This window comes from Eubalaena glacialis, chromosome 4 (assembly GCF_028564815.1).
Source record: "Eubalaena glacialis isolate mEubGla1 chromosome 4, mEubGla1.1.hap2.+ XY, whole genome shotgun sequence".
NCBI classification, from domain to species: Eukaryota; Metazoa; Chordata; class Mammalia; order Artiodactyla; family Balaenidae; genus Eubalaena; species Eubalaena glacialis.
The window spans coordinates 58,947,085-58,964,422 of NC_083719.1; the positions used below are offsets into that span (position 1 = coordinate 58,947,085).

General features: G+C 38.6%; 1 protein-coding gene across 4 annotated transcripts in view; it reads right to left on the reverse strand.

Moving 5' to 3' along the window:
* FAM169A (family with sequence similarity 169 member A) overlaps positions 1-15,895 on the reverse strand; it is a 60,224-nt gene extending 44,329 nt beyond the window's left edge. For 2 of the 4 annotated variants that reach the window (XM_061187910.1, XM_061187908.1), the window contains exon 1: positions 15,211-15,437. The gene's annotated coding sequence lies outside the window, so the exon portion shown is untranslated. Of the gene's footprint in view, positions 1-15,180; positions 15,438-15,762 lie in introns of those variants that run through there. The other 2 variants (XM_061187911.1, XM_061187909.1) reach the window with 2 other exon arrangements.
* Between the last annotated feature and the right edge of the window lie 1,443 nt (positions 15,896-17,338).

Consider the following 17,338-nt stretch of genomic DNA (forward strand, 5'->3'; position numbering starts at 1 on the left):
GTACAGGGAAATATAACCATTATTTTATAACTTTAAATGGTGTATAATCTATACAAACATTGTATCACTATGTTGTACACCTGAAGCTAATATTGTAAATCCACTATACTTCAATTTTAAAAAATGAATAATTCCTTAAATTGTAAAAATAAATATTTATAAGGTATAAGATATAAACACACATACATACAAATATATCCTCATATACCTCCCAACATAAAAGTCACTGTAAAAGGACACAAGGGAACTTTTCAGAATGATAGAAATGTTTACAACTACATCATAGTGATGGCTGCACAACCCTATAAATTTACTAAAAAAAACAAGGAATTGTACAGCTGTAATCGGTAAATGTTACAGTATGTAAACTGTATCTCTCATGTATACAGCTGTCAAAAAAAAAAAAAAAAGCCAGCACCTTAATGGGGAAAACTCTAAAGACTTTTTCACTAAAGTCAAGAAAAATAAGAACTTAACTAATAAATAACATTAGATAGGTACTTGCTAATGCAATTAGAAAAGAGAAAGCAATTAGAGGTATTAACAATAGGGGATGTGCATGGCTTGGGGCGAGGGGAGCCTATCTCAACCTCAATTCGCAAATAATACATTTAATTGAAAAACCCAAAAGAATCAATGGAAAAATTATTCCAAACAATAAGAAAATGTAGTAAAATGGTAGGACATAAAACTACATACAGAAATCAAGCCCTCATATATATAATAATAATCAGTAAGGAGAAATAATAAATGGAAAAAAATGAAGTAAAAATAGAAAAGACAACCCCATTTACAATGGCAAAGATAAAAATAGACTTAAATTTACAATATTTTATATTGTTTATTTACAATAAACAATATAAAACTTATATAAGGAAAACTATAAAACAGCATGCCTGAAGGAAACAAAGTGAACAACAGGGAAGACAAACCACGTTCTTGGAAAGGAAGATTCTGCATCATTAAGGTAGCAGTTTCCTCTAAGATAATCTGTTAATTTAATGCAATCCTAATGAAAACATCTTCAGGATTATTGTTTCCTGAAGCAAGACAAGTTGATTATAAAGTGAATTTGAAAGAATGAATAAAAATAGCTAGAAAAATCCTAAAAAGGCAGAGCAATGATTGGAGAAAAGTTCAAACCCTCTAAGATATTAAAGCATGTTATAAAACTTCTATGATACAAGCATATATAAAACTTCTATGTGATACAGGCATATAAATAGATAGACCAATGGAGCAAGATAAAGAAATATACCCAAATGCCTATAGAAATTGAGTATATGATTACGGAGCTATTTCAATCAATGGGAGAAAGAAGCACTTTTTAATAGGCAGCATGTTTCACTGGTCTTACAATATGTTTAAATGAGAAATTAATTTTGCCCATTTTTTAACTTCTGATATCTGAAATCATATAGTATGCTCTCTATTGCATCAACTCTTCTCACTCAACATTATTTCTGTGAGAAACATAAGCGGTGCCGCATCTATCATTTAATTTGTTCCCTTTTATTGCTATGTAGTATTCCACAACACACATATACAGTTTATTTACCAATCTACTGCTGATGGGCATTTGGGCTGCCATGAGCATTGCTGCAGGAATATTTCGGTAGATATATGCACTCACTTCTGTTTTTTTTCCAAGGTATAAAATATTTAATAATGCTTCGTTGATTTATGTTTTTTTAAAATGCACTCCTCTGTGATAGGCCTGCATACCCAGACTTATCAATCTTACTAAAAGTAAGACAAGCAGATATTGTATGTAGTTTGATGTAATGCAACAAGAAAATTGGATCCAAATCTACCTAAGCCATTAGACAAACATGTGAAATGATGTTTAAAGTATGCGGCCGGCCAAATTTAGAATAACTCAGTTTCTTCAATATATATACAGAACAGAGTTTAAAGAAAAGAGTGGAAACTAATGTAAATTAAAAGAAACTTAAGAGGCATATTGATCAAATGCATTGTGGAGAGCATCCTGATTTGTGTATTCTTGAAAATTTCCATGAGAAAAAGTTTAAAAAAAAAACTTATGATCTATGTCAACTACTGATCTACTAGTTCTTAAAGGAGGTACAAATAAAGCTGGTAAAGATTATCTTGTCTTAAAAGTTACCTGCTTTGTATTTACCCACAATAAAAATTGCAGAACCAAACAGCTATATCTGCCAAAAACCTCAATTTTAATTTTTTAAAAAATTTATAAATGGAAAGGCAGGAGAAAATAAATTGAAAAAATAAAAGTTACTTTTTTCGAAGGTGACCTTCATCAAATCTATTTTAACACAACAAAAGTATTAGTAGACAAGAAACTGAAAATCTAATGGAAATATGAGATAAACACAAAAAAGACAGGACAGACATATATTGTAACGGTTATACATAGTTAAACATATTTTTATGAATTTCGAAGATATGATAATGAGAGGAAGTTACTTTTTTACCGTAATCTGAAATCTTGGTGCTAAGAACTTTAAAACTTGATATACATATGACTGGGGCCCTGATTTGTATATATAAATTTACATACATACAAATATATATATTTTAATTACACTGATTTTTAATTTTTAAAAATCAAAACCTAGAAATAGAACACATAAATTCAGCCCATCTGTTAGTAAATGTAAATGTCTAAATAAAAGGAGAAAGCAAGAAAAATTTGTGAATGATTTACGAAAGCAATACCACAGAACTTCCAGCCAACTTACAAAAAGGAGGAAAAAAAAGACTGAATTTCAAGAGAGAACCATCAGGAGCTTATCTAAAAAAGATGTTATCGTTAGAAAAGGATCATAAAATAAAACAGCTCTGCATTAAAGGACGCTTATTTGTTAGTGTGGCAAATCTTTATATCTCTATCAAAGTCAATATGCAAAAGCAAACTAAGGAAATACAACATTATGTTCTATAGTCAGATCTAACAATTGTAGTGAAGATTAAAATTTAGACAAAACTAAAAACATGAAACAAATGGTCAACAGTGGGTGAAAGAAGCATTACAAGGACACTAGTTAAAAGAATATTAGTAACTGTTTTTGCTCTTTTGTAGACAAGCTCCCAGCTTTGTATCCAAGTAAAACATTCAAAAACATTTAATATACTATAGAAAGCTCAAAAAGTATTAATATAAAAGCATTCCTGGGACTTCCCTGGCAGTCCAGTGGGCTACCACTGCAGGAGGCGCAGGTTCAATCCCTGAGAGGGGGGAGGGACTAAGATCCCGCATGCCGTGGCCCCCCCCAAAAAAGTATTCCTCTTAAACCAACTCAAAAGACTCTAGAATATTAGCTACCAAACAAGGTATGAATGAAACATTTAAAATTTTCATTTGCTAAGAGTAATCATGATTTAAAGGATAAAATGTAAATTAATATTTGAAGATTGCTGCCAAAAACTTGGTCTACAAAAGCATAGTTGATTACAATCACATAAAAATAATACAGTATTCTAGACAAAGAATACAAAATGGACCCATAAGGAAGAGACTGACAGGATAGCAAGTTTATGGGGGATTGGTTTCTTTAATCTATTACTAAATTAACTTTCTTAGGGACTTCCCTGGTGGTACAGTGGTTAAGAATCCGCCTGCCAATGCAGGGGACATGGGTTTGAGTCCTGGTCCAGGAAGATCCCACATGCCGCAGAGCAACTAAGCCGGTGCGCTACAACTGAGCCTGCGCTCTAGAGCCTGCGAGCCACAACTACTGAGCCCACGTGCCACAACTACTGAAGCCCGCACACCTAGAGCCCGTGCTCCGCAACGAGAGAATCCACCGCAATGAGAAGCCCGCGCACAGCAAAGAAGAGTAGCCCCTGCTCACCACAACTAGAGAGAGCCCGTGTGCAGCAGCAAAGACCCAATGCAGCCAAAAATAAGTAAATCAAATAAATTTATTTTTTTTTAAAGTTGTGATTTCTGAATATAGTTTAAAAACAACTACAGCATCAGTTTTTAATATGAAAAAAATTAAAAAATGTTTCCCCAATTCCAAAAGCCCAGACACACACACCTCTTCTAAAATATTTTTGTGTTTTCAAATCTGTCCTTAAATCTGTTACGTTTATTACTGGTCATTCTCAGTGCTAAATTTTATTGGCTAAACAATCACCAATTAGTATTTAAAGAAGATGAAAGAACTAGAAATTATTATACATCGGTAATAGCAGGTAACATTTACTGAGAAATGACCACACACCAGACTTTAAAGGGACTGCGGCATGTAATACGTAATGAGGCACTTCTATCAGCCCCATTCTATAGATAAGGAAATGGAGTTTTAGAGATTAAGATTTGATCAATGTCATACCACTAGTGGAGCTAGAAGAATATGAATCCAGACAATCAAATATACATTCCAATATAATTATTTTTACTCAATATGCAAAATCAAATATCATAGTCTTTGTCATGGTTATAAGAAACTTCCTTTTGCAAAATATCACAATAATTACCTTGTTATTAAATATTCGATTCACATATTACACCGGAAAAAGTACTCACATTGGAATGCTGTGACCTTGATTCCCGGGTCAGCTGTGCTAACCAGCTCTGTGACCCTAGGCGAGTTACTTACCCTCTTTAGGCTTCTGTATTCTCATTGGTAATGGGATGCAACTGGACAGGATAATCCTAAGGACCTTTCACCTCTAAATGTTTATAACTGTTTATTTAAAAAAATAGCGGTTACTTAAGACTGTGTAAATTACTAGCCTTAAGCTGGTTCCGCTAGTTCAGGGAGGCAAGAGAAGGGTAGTAAGGTTCTGGAGAGAAATACAGGTTGCTGTGAAAAAAATCAGTCACTTCTCTCTCTTTTTTGTTGTTTTTAAGCTTCTGTTCTATGTTACATAACTGTAAAGCTGTCAGATCAAATTCTGTCAAGTACTTTATGCTCTGCCCATGAGATGAACCAAAAGGCCTAACTAGATTCTACATGAATGAGAAAGCTTAATGTCGCCTTGAGTGAACTAACTCATCAAAAAATTTACGCAGAATGGACAATGAAGTGTAAAAAGTGTCCAAATTAATTTATAAATTAAGCAAATGGCATGCTCATTAATCCTGGATAACCTGTATAAAAACATTAATGCTCACACCTCTTACATAAGAACTCTAAGATGCCCACCAGCTATTTTACACCCATCTTTTAATAATTTCATCCCTTTTTCCTGAAAAATTATCTATTTGCAAGAATGAATGCTCTTAACAAGAAAGAAAATATAAGAGTTAAAAACCATATTCCTATTATTGTGATTTTTTTCCCTATTTAAGGTTAATTACTGGATATCAACTATACTCTTAAAACAGGGAAATATATTTTTTTAACTTTAGTTCCTAAATAATTTCAAGATTCTTATAGATTATTGCTATTATTTGGGGGCTTTAGGAGGAGGAGAAGATGCAAAAAATTACGGAAATTTTAGAGCCGAAAGAGTTCTTAGAGAAAAATAAATTATCTCAACCAATCCAAGGCATGATCCTACCTCTCCTCATTGTTCCCCCAGCACCGAAAATAGCTTAGGTGTCCCAGCAACATAATCCGCAAAGCTCTCAACCTTTTACACAAAAGGCCTGTTTCTGGACCTTATTATGATTCTCCTCTTGATTCTTCCCTTGTCTCTTTCTAACATCATAACCTTCCCTAACGAACCTAGCCCATGTACTACATCAGCTCAACTGAACTCTCTCCCCTACTCACCTTTTATCCTTCTATCCTTCCTACCCACACAAGGCCCTAATTCCTAGATTAATCCTTCTCTGCTCTTAGAGCTGAGTTTTTAAGTATGACAAAAATGAAACCACTGAACAGACCGCTACAACTATCAACTCTCAGGTGGGCTCAACACTGCTCAGAAATCCTTTTCTATCTTCTGAGAGAGGAAAAAGATTTGATTACATATAGGTAAAGACTACCTATAAGTTTATGGGTAATGGGGCAGGAAGTTAAATGCGGTTCACACCTGTTACCTCTTTTTATTTCAAGTAGAAAACAAAATCATCTTTTGAAGTAATAATCACTGAGCCAACAGTGGACTACACACCTGGTTCTATTTGAAACATTTCACATGTATCCCTGATAGAGTTTTTATCCCAAACCCATGAAGCGGATAATTTAATTATCTCATTTGTCAGATAAGGAAATTAAAACACACAGCAGCAGAGTAACTTGTTCAAGGCACACTATAGTAAGTGGCAAAGCTAGAATTTGAACCCAGGCAGTCTAGCTGTGAGGCCTATCCTTTTAGTTACCACGCTATGTCTGAAAGCACAGCGCCTTAGGACCCTAAAATGGTATAAGATTGCTTATACATATCAAGAGAAATCTTACCAGTTTTCTTTCTAAAGGTTTAATTCCTCTCCATATCCAGAAAAATGGTCCTAGATCTAAGAAATCATTTAAAGATGAAGGTATTGGGTATCTGGTATGTTTTAGGTCTTACAAAAGCAAAATCCAGTCATATGTCATAGAATTTAGTACACGTCAAAGGTGAAATATGTAGAATACTAGTTAAGGGAGTGTGCTCTTGAGCCAAACTGCCAGGATTACTAGCTGTGTGACCACAGGCAAATTACTTGAACAGATAGAGAAAAAGGAACTCTGAGGAAGGAATAAATTGCAAAGGTAAAACTAATAACTTTGAATACATATTAAAATTTTTACATCTAAAAACAAAAAATTCAGAGGCAAACGTTATGTAACCAATATGACCCGCAAGAGTTGGGTTGCTTAATACAAATACAATGGTTTTTAAACTAAAATGCAAATAAACAAGCAAGTGGCATGGACAATTCATAAAACAGGACAAACACCAAAAATGCTCAACTCAATTTTTTTTTTTAAAAGCCTATTGCATGTACTTTTAAAACTAATTTATGAAAAATACTGGTATATACTTACATGTTTATACAGAAGATGATGTGGAAGGGCATACATTATATTGTTATTGTTAACAGTAGTTATTCTTGATGAAGGAGGAAGGAGGGACCCAAGGGAAGAGACATGCCGGGAAGAAAGGAGATTCCATATAGAGCCTCTTCCTCAATCGCTTTTGTAGTGCAGTCTCTCTTGGATGCATCCGATTGACAAAATTTAGGTTACATGCCTGCATCCAACCTCCAAGGGAGACAGAATTTGATATGGGGGTTCTACCTTGGGGAGGCAAAACAGGGCTCACAGGGCTGAAATGAGACTCCTACGCAAAATGAGTCAGAACACAAATACTAAATGACCACACCCAGGAATGGATGCTAAATCCTTTTCTAACTACATATACACTTGCAGCAAGATATAGAGAGCTATTTACACTCCTCAGATACATATGCAAAAGCCTAACAATAAATTAATAGGTGATATTTCCACTACTGGGCATATACCCTGAGAAAACCATAATTCAAAAAGGGTCATGTACCACAATGTTCATTGCGGCTCTACAATAACCAGGACATGGAAACAACCTAAGTGTCCATCGACATATGAATGGATAAAAAGATGTGGCACATATATACAATGGAATATTACTCAGCCATAAAAAGAAAACTGAGTTATTTGTAGTGAGGTGGATGGACCTAGAGACTGTCATACAGAGTGAAGTAAGTCAGAAAGAGAAAAATAAATACCATATGCTAACACATATATATGGAATTAAAAAAAAAAATGTTTCTAAAGAACCTAGGGGCAGGACAGGAATAAAGACACAGACGTAGAGAATGGACTTGAGGACACGGGGAGGGGGAAGGGTAAGCTGGGACGAAGTGAGAGAGTGGCATGGACTTATATACACTACCAAATGTAAAACAGATAGCTAGTGGGAAGCAGCCACATAGTACAGGGAGATCAGCTCAGCTCGGTGCTTTGTGACCACCTAGAGGGGTGGGATGGGGAGGGTGGGAGGGAGACGCCAGAGGGAGGAGATATGGGGATATATGTATAGCTGATTCACTCTGTTATAAAGCAGAAACTAACACACCATTGTAAAGCAATTATACTCCAATAAAGATGTTAAAAAAAATTTTTTAAGTTATACAAAATTTAAAAAAAAAAGTGCTTATAACTGAAGCTTCCACTTGACTGACTACATATAGTACTACAGAATACACGTGCCTCTAGAACATGTCAGCTACTCTAGCCCTTCATGACCCAGCTTACTGAACACTGTTTATCTCACAGGAGCAGTCTACAAACATCAGGAAGGGCAAAACAAGAACTACTTAAATGAATACACCATAAAGTTTTGTCCTTCATTTCAACATTAGACAATCTAAATTTATTTTTTTTTAACCTGGTTTCTTTACCATGTAATAGGTCTGATTTTATAGTGCTTAAAGTTAACAGGGGTTTGGTAGAAAACCTCAAGGACACAGGCAATTTTTAAAAACAGAAGTCCAAACAACATGCATATTGTTGTAGATATCTTTAACATAAAATATCACAGGTTTGTCTCATTTAGAACCACGAAGATGGATATTTTCATTTTAAAGGAAATACTCAGAACAAAAAGCAAAAACAAAACAAAACTTGGTGCTTAATTTTGGCATATGATTTATGAAATATTCTGCTGAGTCACAATCACCACCACCAAAACCACCCCACCCCATTCCCTAATATTTTTACTGCACAACAAATAAGTGTAACCAAGGGTTGCTGCTATCTGCAGAGTATCACCCCAACTTGGAAAAACAGCAGCCTCCAACCCACAGGCTAACCATTCCGCTCTCCCTTCCAGGCTTCTCCAACTCTGCACGTAAGACTCATGGCCCCATACACCTGCTCTTGCAATCCTCGTGCAAACTCAGGTGTGTATGCTTACCCAGGTCAAGTGAAATTGTTTTCTTACCTTTCACCGGCAGCAGTCCCAGGGGAAAAAAAGAGATAGTAGTAGCCTTCCTCTCTGGCTTCAATACATATTCACTACATAAATGAATGACTGAACAAAGGTTTGTATAAATAAACCACACACTGGTGCTAGGAGCAAGAGCTGCCGCAGATGAAACACGTGAAGTTCTGCTGCTAAAGGAAAAGCAATAGATAGTCTCTCAACAGGCAGAGACAGACGTGAAGACCCTCTAGTAAAGCAACTATACTCCAATAAAAATTAATTTAAAAAAAAAAAGAAAATAAGAAAGGAAGACCCTCTAAGAAGATGGGAATGCTAAATGGAAGCCAGAAAGCATACTGAGAATGGCAAGTAGTTGGATTCACCAACAGAGTTAAGGTATATAAAAAGAAGTAGTGGTAGGTACACTAGGAAAATAAATTGAGGATAGAGCATAACAGGCCAAGAATACCAGACTAAAGAGTTTGGACTTTATTTGGCACACAGAAGGAGGCAATTTAAAGATCCTGAGCAGAAAAAGAGACATCCAAGGCTATGCTTTAAGACAATTTATCTAGCAGCTGTGTGTAGGAGGGATTAATAGGTAGAAATGAAGGCAGACAAGTTGAGAAACTCATGAGTTTCTCGTAAGTTCCTTGTGCATACTTCCTTTAACATACTTATCACATGAGAGTGTGATTTACTTTTCTTCGTCTATTCTACCAGGCTCAGAACTCCAAAGAAGCATAATCCATTTTCCCAAACATATAAAAAGTAGGGATGAATCAAATGATCTCTGATGTCCTTTCTAACTAGTAACTTAGGTGTCTATGTTTGATTACTTAGAGAACGAAGATAGGAAATAATTTACAAAGGGGTGGTATCATCAAATTCATTTATAACCATTTTTTATAATTCAAAATGTTTTCTGATGATGAAAGATCATTCATTGCTTGCTTACCGTGCACGAGGCATTATGTTCAACACTCTACACATATTATATCACTTATTCCTCAAAATGACCCTACGAGGCAGGTATTCATACATTCTTCCAACGAGGAGCCTCAGGTGTGAAAAGGTTAAGTAAGTTGCCCAAGTTCACACAGCTAGTAAGCGGCAGAGCCAGTCTCTAAACCTAAGCAATCTCTCTCCAGAACCTGGATTTAACCAGGTTCCCAGGTCAAGACAAAAGGTCAGTATAACCCATAATGTATCTAATCATACAATTATCATAGAATATATCAAGCATATTGTTCAGTCACTCTTTAAGTGTTAGATTTTTTAAAAATCTTGCAGTATCCTCTCTTCAGACTTTAGATACTTGTTCTAATCACTATGATCCATCTTCATCAGAATTTTTAAATGTTTACTACACAATAAATACAAAGCCAACTGTTCTAAAATAAAAGGGAAACTTAAAAGCTGACAAAGTAAAATGCTTACCAAATATTTCTTTAACAAATTACTACAAAATAGAGCTAAGGGAAAAAACCGAAATTACCGTTTTTTATTATCCATTGCTTGAGATTCAGTTGGTACTGGACTCAATATGAATTATGAGCAAGTTTTTTTTTTTTTTAAGCTAAAGCAAAATGACCCCATCATAGGGCATCATTATTAGGGTTCTGACTGTCCAGATGCAGAGATGGAAAAGAATCCCTGCCCTCTTCATGCATCAGACAATGAACATCCACATTTTAAGAAAACTACACTGAAAAACTGGCATGCCTCCAGTGGAAAACAACCAGGATGGCAAAGGATCTGGAATCCACGGTACAGTAGACGAGGAACAGGAATTGGGAGAAATCAGTGAGGGCATGTCTTGGTGGGGAAGTCTTGGAAGGGAGGCAAGAAAGTTCCCTTCAAATATTTGAAGAGTCAATACGCAGATGAAAACTTAGACTTTTTCAACATATCTCTAAAGAGTAAAAGAAATGGGCCTTCCCAACAATAAATTCTACCCACAAATGTATCACGCTGCATGAAAACACAGACCAACCAATTAGCTGATCAAAGAGTACTGTTAGTGACAGCTGATACAGTCCAACTCTGGTTGGAGTAACATCTCTCTGCCCCGTTGTAAATAAAGGCACAAGAACATCCGTGAGCCAGTTCTAGAAAGGAGAGCCAAGAGCTTCTAGACTTCAGTTGAGTGGTTGTGTATGAAATTGTAAAATCATATGAATCATTTTATAAAATAAAACTATGCTTTTTGTTGTTGTTGTCGCCATTCTGAGAAGCTACTCAGATACAAAAAGTTAGTATTCTCCAAACAAAATTTACTCAGAATCACTTCAATTTCTTTTTTCACGGTTTAGAAAATGTTATCAAGAAATCTCCTCAGCCTTGAAATTAATTTCAAGGACTTTTAAATATGCATTAACTTACAAAGCTAAGTATCAAGACTTCTAACATGTGGTTGTTTTTTGCTAAATATAGCTCTATTTTGCACTCATATGAGTAAGTAATTGATAGAAAACAGATTCTTAGTCTGGGATCCACAAAAGCTATAAAGGGGACTACATGAATTACTTTCAATTTTCCAAAAAACACGTATTTCCCCTACATAATACACAAAATAATGAAAACCAAAGATTTTCTTGGTTTTAACTAGAATTCTACCAACTCAACTCATTTTGGTTATACTTTATCTCAGGTAAAGCAAAAGCTCTGACAAGTGGTAGAGAAATCACAATTTTAAAAATGAAAAAGTAAATCAGTGCTTTGAAATGTACCTCAAAAAAGTGTTGTACATGGCGCGATGTGGGGAGAAGATAATAAAAGGGAGAAAAAGATTAGAAACACTGAACTAGATACCAAAAAAAAAACAAAAACAAAAACTATCCTAATCTCATTGATGATAACATTAGTTGTAGCTCACCTTTAGGAACGTTATCACATTTACCTCTGCCAACATTTTGAGATAAGCTCTGTTATAACTACTCTTTTATAAAGCCAGGGTTCAAACTTATGTCTATTTGGTTTAAATTGTGGAATTATACTGCCCCTGAATAATAACTACTGTTAACTTAAGAATCAGAATAACTTCGTCTGATATATCAGGGGCTAGCTGATCTAAACCTGAAAGCACTGTTAATATATATAAGACTTTAGAGGGACTTCCCCGGTGGTCCAGCGGTTAAGACTCCGTGCTTCCACTGCAGGGGGCTCGGGATTGATCCCTGGTGGGGGAACTAAGATTCCACATGCCTTGCCGTGTGGCCAAAAAGTAAAAAAAAAAAAAAAAAGACTTCAGACTAAAAAAGTTCCTTATCAGTACAGTTTATTACTTTATCAATCATTGTACAACAAAGAGTCAAGCTCATTGACTTTTTCTCCACGGCTATTCATTCTTAAATTGGCTTCTCCCCTTATCGCTATACTTATATTACTTCTCTTAAGGCCTCCAATAACCTCTCAATTCCCAAATTCAAGGGATTATTTTCATTGTCATCCCTCTTGTCCTTATGACAGACCAGACCCAACTGACTATTTTCTGCCACTTAAAAGTTTCCCTCCTTCCTTGGACAACACTCTCTCTCAATTCTATTTTTTAGCTTCTTTCCCTCAGTTTCTTTCAGCAACTGAACCCTCTCTCTCCTCTGCACAATCCATAAATGCAGGGGTCCCCCAACATGCAGTCTGGCACTTTCTTAAAGATACAATTTACTAAGTTGATTTGTTCCCTATACATATTTGCAAAAATCTTTGTGCATTTAGATTTTAAGGAAGTTTAATCCACAATACTTCACTAAACTATAAACACCATGAGGGTGGGGTCTATTTGGTCTTGTGGTCCATAACATAAGACACTCAGTGTTTGCTGAATACATGAAAGCTACCTTTGGTGTAACCTAAAACTAACATCTCATTGGAGCAGCTGGTAACTAAAATCATGCTTTTTTTTTTAAAGTATGTGCTAAGTCACAAACTTTCTGGCCCAAAAAATAGGTTGGACTAGATGAGTAGATCCTTCCTACAGAGCAGATAAACCTTAAGGTTTCATATACCAGCTCTAAAATTCAATGAGTCTAATAATTACCAGCTGTTCCCAGATTATCTTTAAATCATCACACCTCTTCCTTAATAAATACAACCTTGAGTAATTTTGTTGTTGTTGTACTAAAGAACTGTGAAATACCCCTACTACCGATGAAGCATGCCAAATTTAGTACTATAATTTCAGGGTTAAACATACAAAGGATCAGAAGCCTAATGGTGTGTGAAAAGAAAATCACTGTAAACACAATAATCGTGCAATTTTTTTTTCAATTTAGAATCATAAAATCTTAGAAATGGGAATAAACATGAAAGTTTTGTTTAACTTCCTACTCAACCAACGATCCTTTCTACAGAATCCTTGATATTTTTTGAAAACCTGCCCGAATACTCAATCCTTTTGTATTCTAATTAACTCTAAAAAGTAAATCTTAGGCATATGACTGAACCTAACACACACAGAAGGCTTAAAAAGGGTTAGTTAGGTAGAAGATAAGTAGAAAAATGTTAGAGATTTTTTTTTCTCTTTTCAATTTCTCAACCATTGGTATAGTAATGCTCAAAATCTCAAGCCACATTAAAGATAAAGAAGCACACCAAGATCACTTCCAAACTCAGGTTAATTAAATACAATAGTACCAATTCAGTGAACCTCTCTGACACGTGTATTAAGAGAATCAGTGTAGGGAGGGAGACGCAAGAGGGAAGAGATATGGGAACATATGTATATGTATAACTGATTCAATTTGTTATAAAGCAGAAACACACCATTGTAAAGCAATTATACTCCAATAAAGATGTTAAAAAAAAAAAAAGAGAATCAGTGTAAAGATATAGGGATTGTGTTTGACTACGTATGTGCTGAACTTGCCAGCAGGAAAAATCTCAATCCCTCGGGACCTACCACAGGTCCAGTCAGGGCACAGGCAATCCTTAGCAGGCAATCTTTACTTCGTTAAGTTCTCTGAAACAAGACATCTCTCAGCTCATCTCTTGATGTCCAAGGTCCCTTTCACCTCCATAATTCTTCCCACAGAACATGTCATTAAGGAGTGGCATGACACTTCTGCTAGGGATGGTACATGATATGGAATCATGTGTTTGCAGAGATACTAAGTGAAAGAGTCTTCAACTAATCCGAAAAAAAGTTTAGAGTAATTTAATAAAGAGGATGACTCTCAAAAGCATCTAACTATAAAATATTTTGTTTTCTCCAAATCAAAGTTAAGCCTTTTGTTTGACGTATATTGTATCTTTGATTAGAGAAATGATACCAGTTGTAATGATTCGAATACTATTCAAGGGTCAGTCTCATTTGGAACTTGTTAGAACCTAAAATCCACAGGTAAAGCATCTTAGGTTATAATCACTCAAGCAGCAGATCAATGTTGCTACTCATATAAGCTAAGTTCCCTAAGCCAATCCTCATCATAAATTCAAAGAGAGGAGTTCACTGTGACAGCTACAAGCTTTCCTTGAAAGGCTGTGATAGTTTACCTTTATTTGTACTGGAAGTCTTATCACAAATGTACTTTTCCCAGGTTCCTCTCACCACCACATTCCCTGGGCTCCCCCCACCAGAAAAACCAAACAACAACAAAGAAGCAAAGGTTTTCAAAAACCAAAAACTTAGTCTCATCCACATACCAAAAACTTAATCTTGTCCATGTTAGTCACTAAAAATCGTTCCTCTTGAAGGAGAAAAGCAAAATACAGTTCGCAAAAATAACCTGTACATCTTTTGTACATACATACATAAATGCAAGCAGACGATACAAGGCACATCAAACCCAGATCCATTTTAGTGAATTCCCTCCAGGGCCCAAATGTGTGTATTATGCAACTGCCACCATTCCAGACTTTAATCCCTGTCTGTGATGCAGTGATAAAATACAGATGACCGGAGTATAATCTACTAGGTACGTACGTATATTTGCGAGGAGACAAGTTAAAACAAGAATTACCAAATTCTCTGGAACCGTGAAAATGACGGAAGGTGTAACAGTTCTAAATCACAACTTTTCCTTTGGGTAATCTTTTAGCAACCTGTCCCTACCCCCCTCAAAATCCTCACACGAGAGCGTTTTCATTGAGGTTTTGAAACGATATCCCAAAGGAGGAAGGGGTAGTGGTTATTTTAGAATCTACTCCAGGTAAGACACTCATACACTTTCCAGAAGCTGAAAAGCCAGTGAGATACTTCACCCCGTCTCCCAAAGGGCGATAATGGGAGTAAATGTAATCCAGATCCCTGAGCCACAAACAATCCAAAGCTTCACCCACTTATTTCCTAGGGCACAGGCCTCGAAAAATTGCATAATGGGCAGCTAAGAATTAGAACAAAATTGTAATGACCTACATTCTAGAACGGAATCCATACAATACCTATTCCAAAAGTGGTTAAAGGTAAGAGAGGCGGTCAGAGCATCCGTGGCTGAACCCGAGTCCAAACGCTTCCGCCCCACCAGCCACCAGGTCCGCTTCCCCCACGCCGAGGCGACCGATCCGGGCGGACAGGCTCCAGGTGGGAGAGGTGCGAGGGGAGGGGAGTAGAGCGGGCACAGCAAGCAGCAGCTGGGGAGCGGGCGGCGGCGGGCGGAGGAAGGAGGAGGCATTCCCTCACACAAAATGGTGGCGCTGGCGCGGAGGCCGGCGCACCTGGGGCGCGCCACACGCCCCTCGGGGGAGCAGGCCAATCGCCCGCAGCTGGACGCGCGCCCCGGGCCCGGGTGGCCGGCGTGGGCCTGCGCCGCGCCCGAGTCCTCGGGGCAGCCCGCAGCTCGTGGCCCGCGTCACCGCCCGCGCGCGGGGGTGCGGGTGCGGGGCCGCGGGTGCGGGGCCGGCGGGGCGCGAGGCCGGACCGGCGGGGCGCGAGGCCGTACCGGGCAGCCTCGGCCTGGGCCCGCGGCCCCCGCCCGGGACGGGCCGCGCACTCACCTCGGACTCGCCGCCGGAGCTCGGGAAAGGAGGCGGAGCCGCGGGAATGAATGAAGCCGGCGGCGGCTCTCTGGCGACCCCAGGCCGGGCCCGGGCCGCGCCGCTCGCGGCTGCCGGGGCCGGTACAGCCGCCTGCCCCTCGCCCGGGACGCCCGGCTCCTGGTCGGCGGGTCGGCCGCAGCCCACCGTGCCCTCCGCCAGCGTGACGCACTCGCGCCGCAGCGTCCCCAGCCTTTGCAGACGCGCGGCGCCCGCGCCCACCGCGAATCCCCCCGCCCGCCCGCGCCGCGCGGCCCCTCCTCGGCGCCCGGGACGCCGCCCCTGCCTCCCGCCGGGCTCGCTGGTTAGGCGGGCGCCGGGCAGGTGCAGGCTCGGCCGGCCGGAGGGCGCCACGCGGCCGCCGCCCCGCCACCCGCGCCCCCTCTCCCCGCTCCCGCCGCCGTCGCTAGCCCCAGCTAGCCCCAGCTCAGGCAATGGCCCGGTATTAAAGAGTGACCTTGGCTTAGGTATAAAAATAGGTGCGGGTAAGCTGCGGGGACCACGACGCTGAATTTGCGTATTCCTTTAATGCCAACATTCGCAGGATCCCGTTTGCACGCCCCAAAGAGTTCTCCTCTAGCGAGGGGCGGGACCTCCGGGAATTTACCCAGGGTGGGCGAGGCCTGCCGGCCTCGGACAGGGATGCGGAGGGTGCGGACGAGGACCACAGGCCCCCGCCAGCCACCTCCCTCCGAAACCCACTGCCACACTGGAGGATGGAAGGCGAAAGGAAGTTGAGAGGCCCCTTCACAATCTGGACAAGCCCAAGTGCCCAGACTTCCATCTTGAGATTACAAGGAACCACCAGATTCCTGCGTTGAGCCTTTCTCTTTCAGAAACTAGCACACGCAAAACTATCCCTAACCCAGAAGAACCGCGGTCCACCCTCCTTTCCTCCCCTTCCTCTTCCAATTCATTTCCCTTGCCTTAGCGCCCAGGGCCCTTTTGCTAATTACACTCCCACGGAAGAAAGATAAACTCTCAAGTATTTAAAGCATGGTAGATTTCTTTAAAGTAATGCATGCCATGGTTTAAATATGTTTAATAAATGTACTGACGAATAGTATTTATTTGAGTAATTTTAATACTTCGTATTATCCATAAACTCTGGAAAATAAACTCATCATTCAAGAGCCGTGGCACTGTTTTTAGCTCATCCAGTACCTTTGAAATTGCTTCTTTAATTCCTCAGAAATATTTAGCAATCATAGTACCGACCTTTCATGAAGTTACTAACGATCAATGAGATCAATAAATACTTCAAAGAATACTTGTTGATACAGAGATATTTGGCTCAGATTTTTTTCATCAAATAGACTTTTCTACCTTCAGTTGCTCATAAGAATCAACCTCACATCTGTAATGTTTTTTTATTTGTAATATTTAATTAGCAGAAATCTTAAATGTTATACATGAAGTAATTACCATTTTTGTGGACCTTAACAATGAACTAGATTTAATTGAGCAGGAATTTTGAATAGTTGGGGGTGTTTTTTGAATTTTTGAATTTTATTTTTTTATACAGCAGGTTCTTATT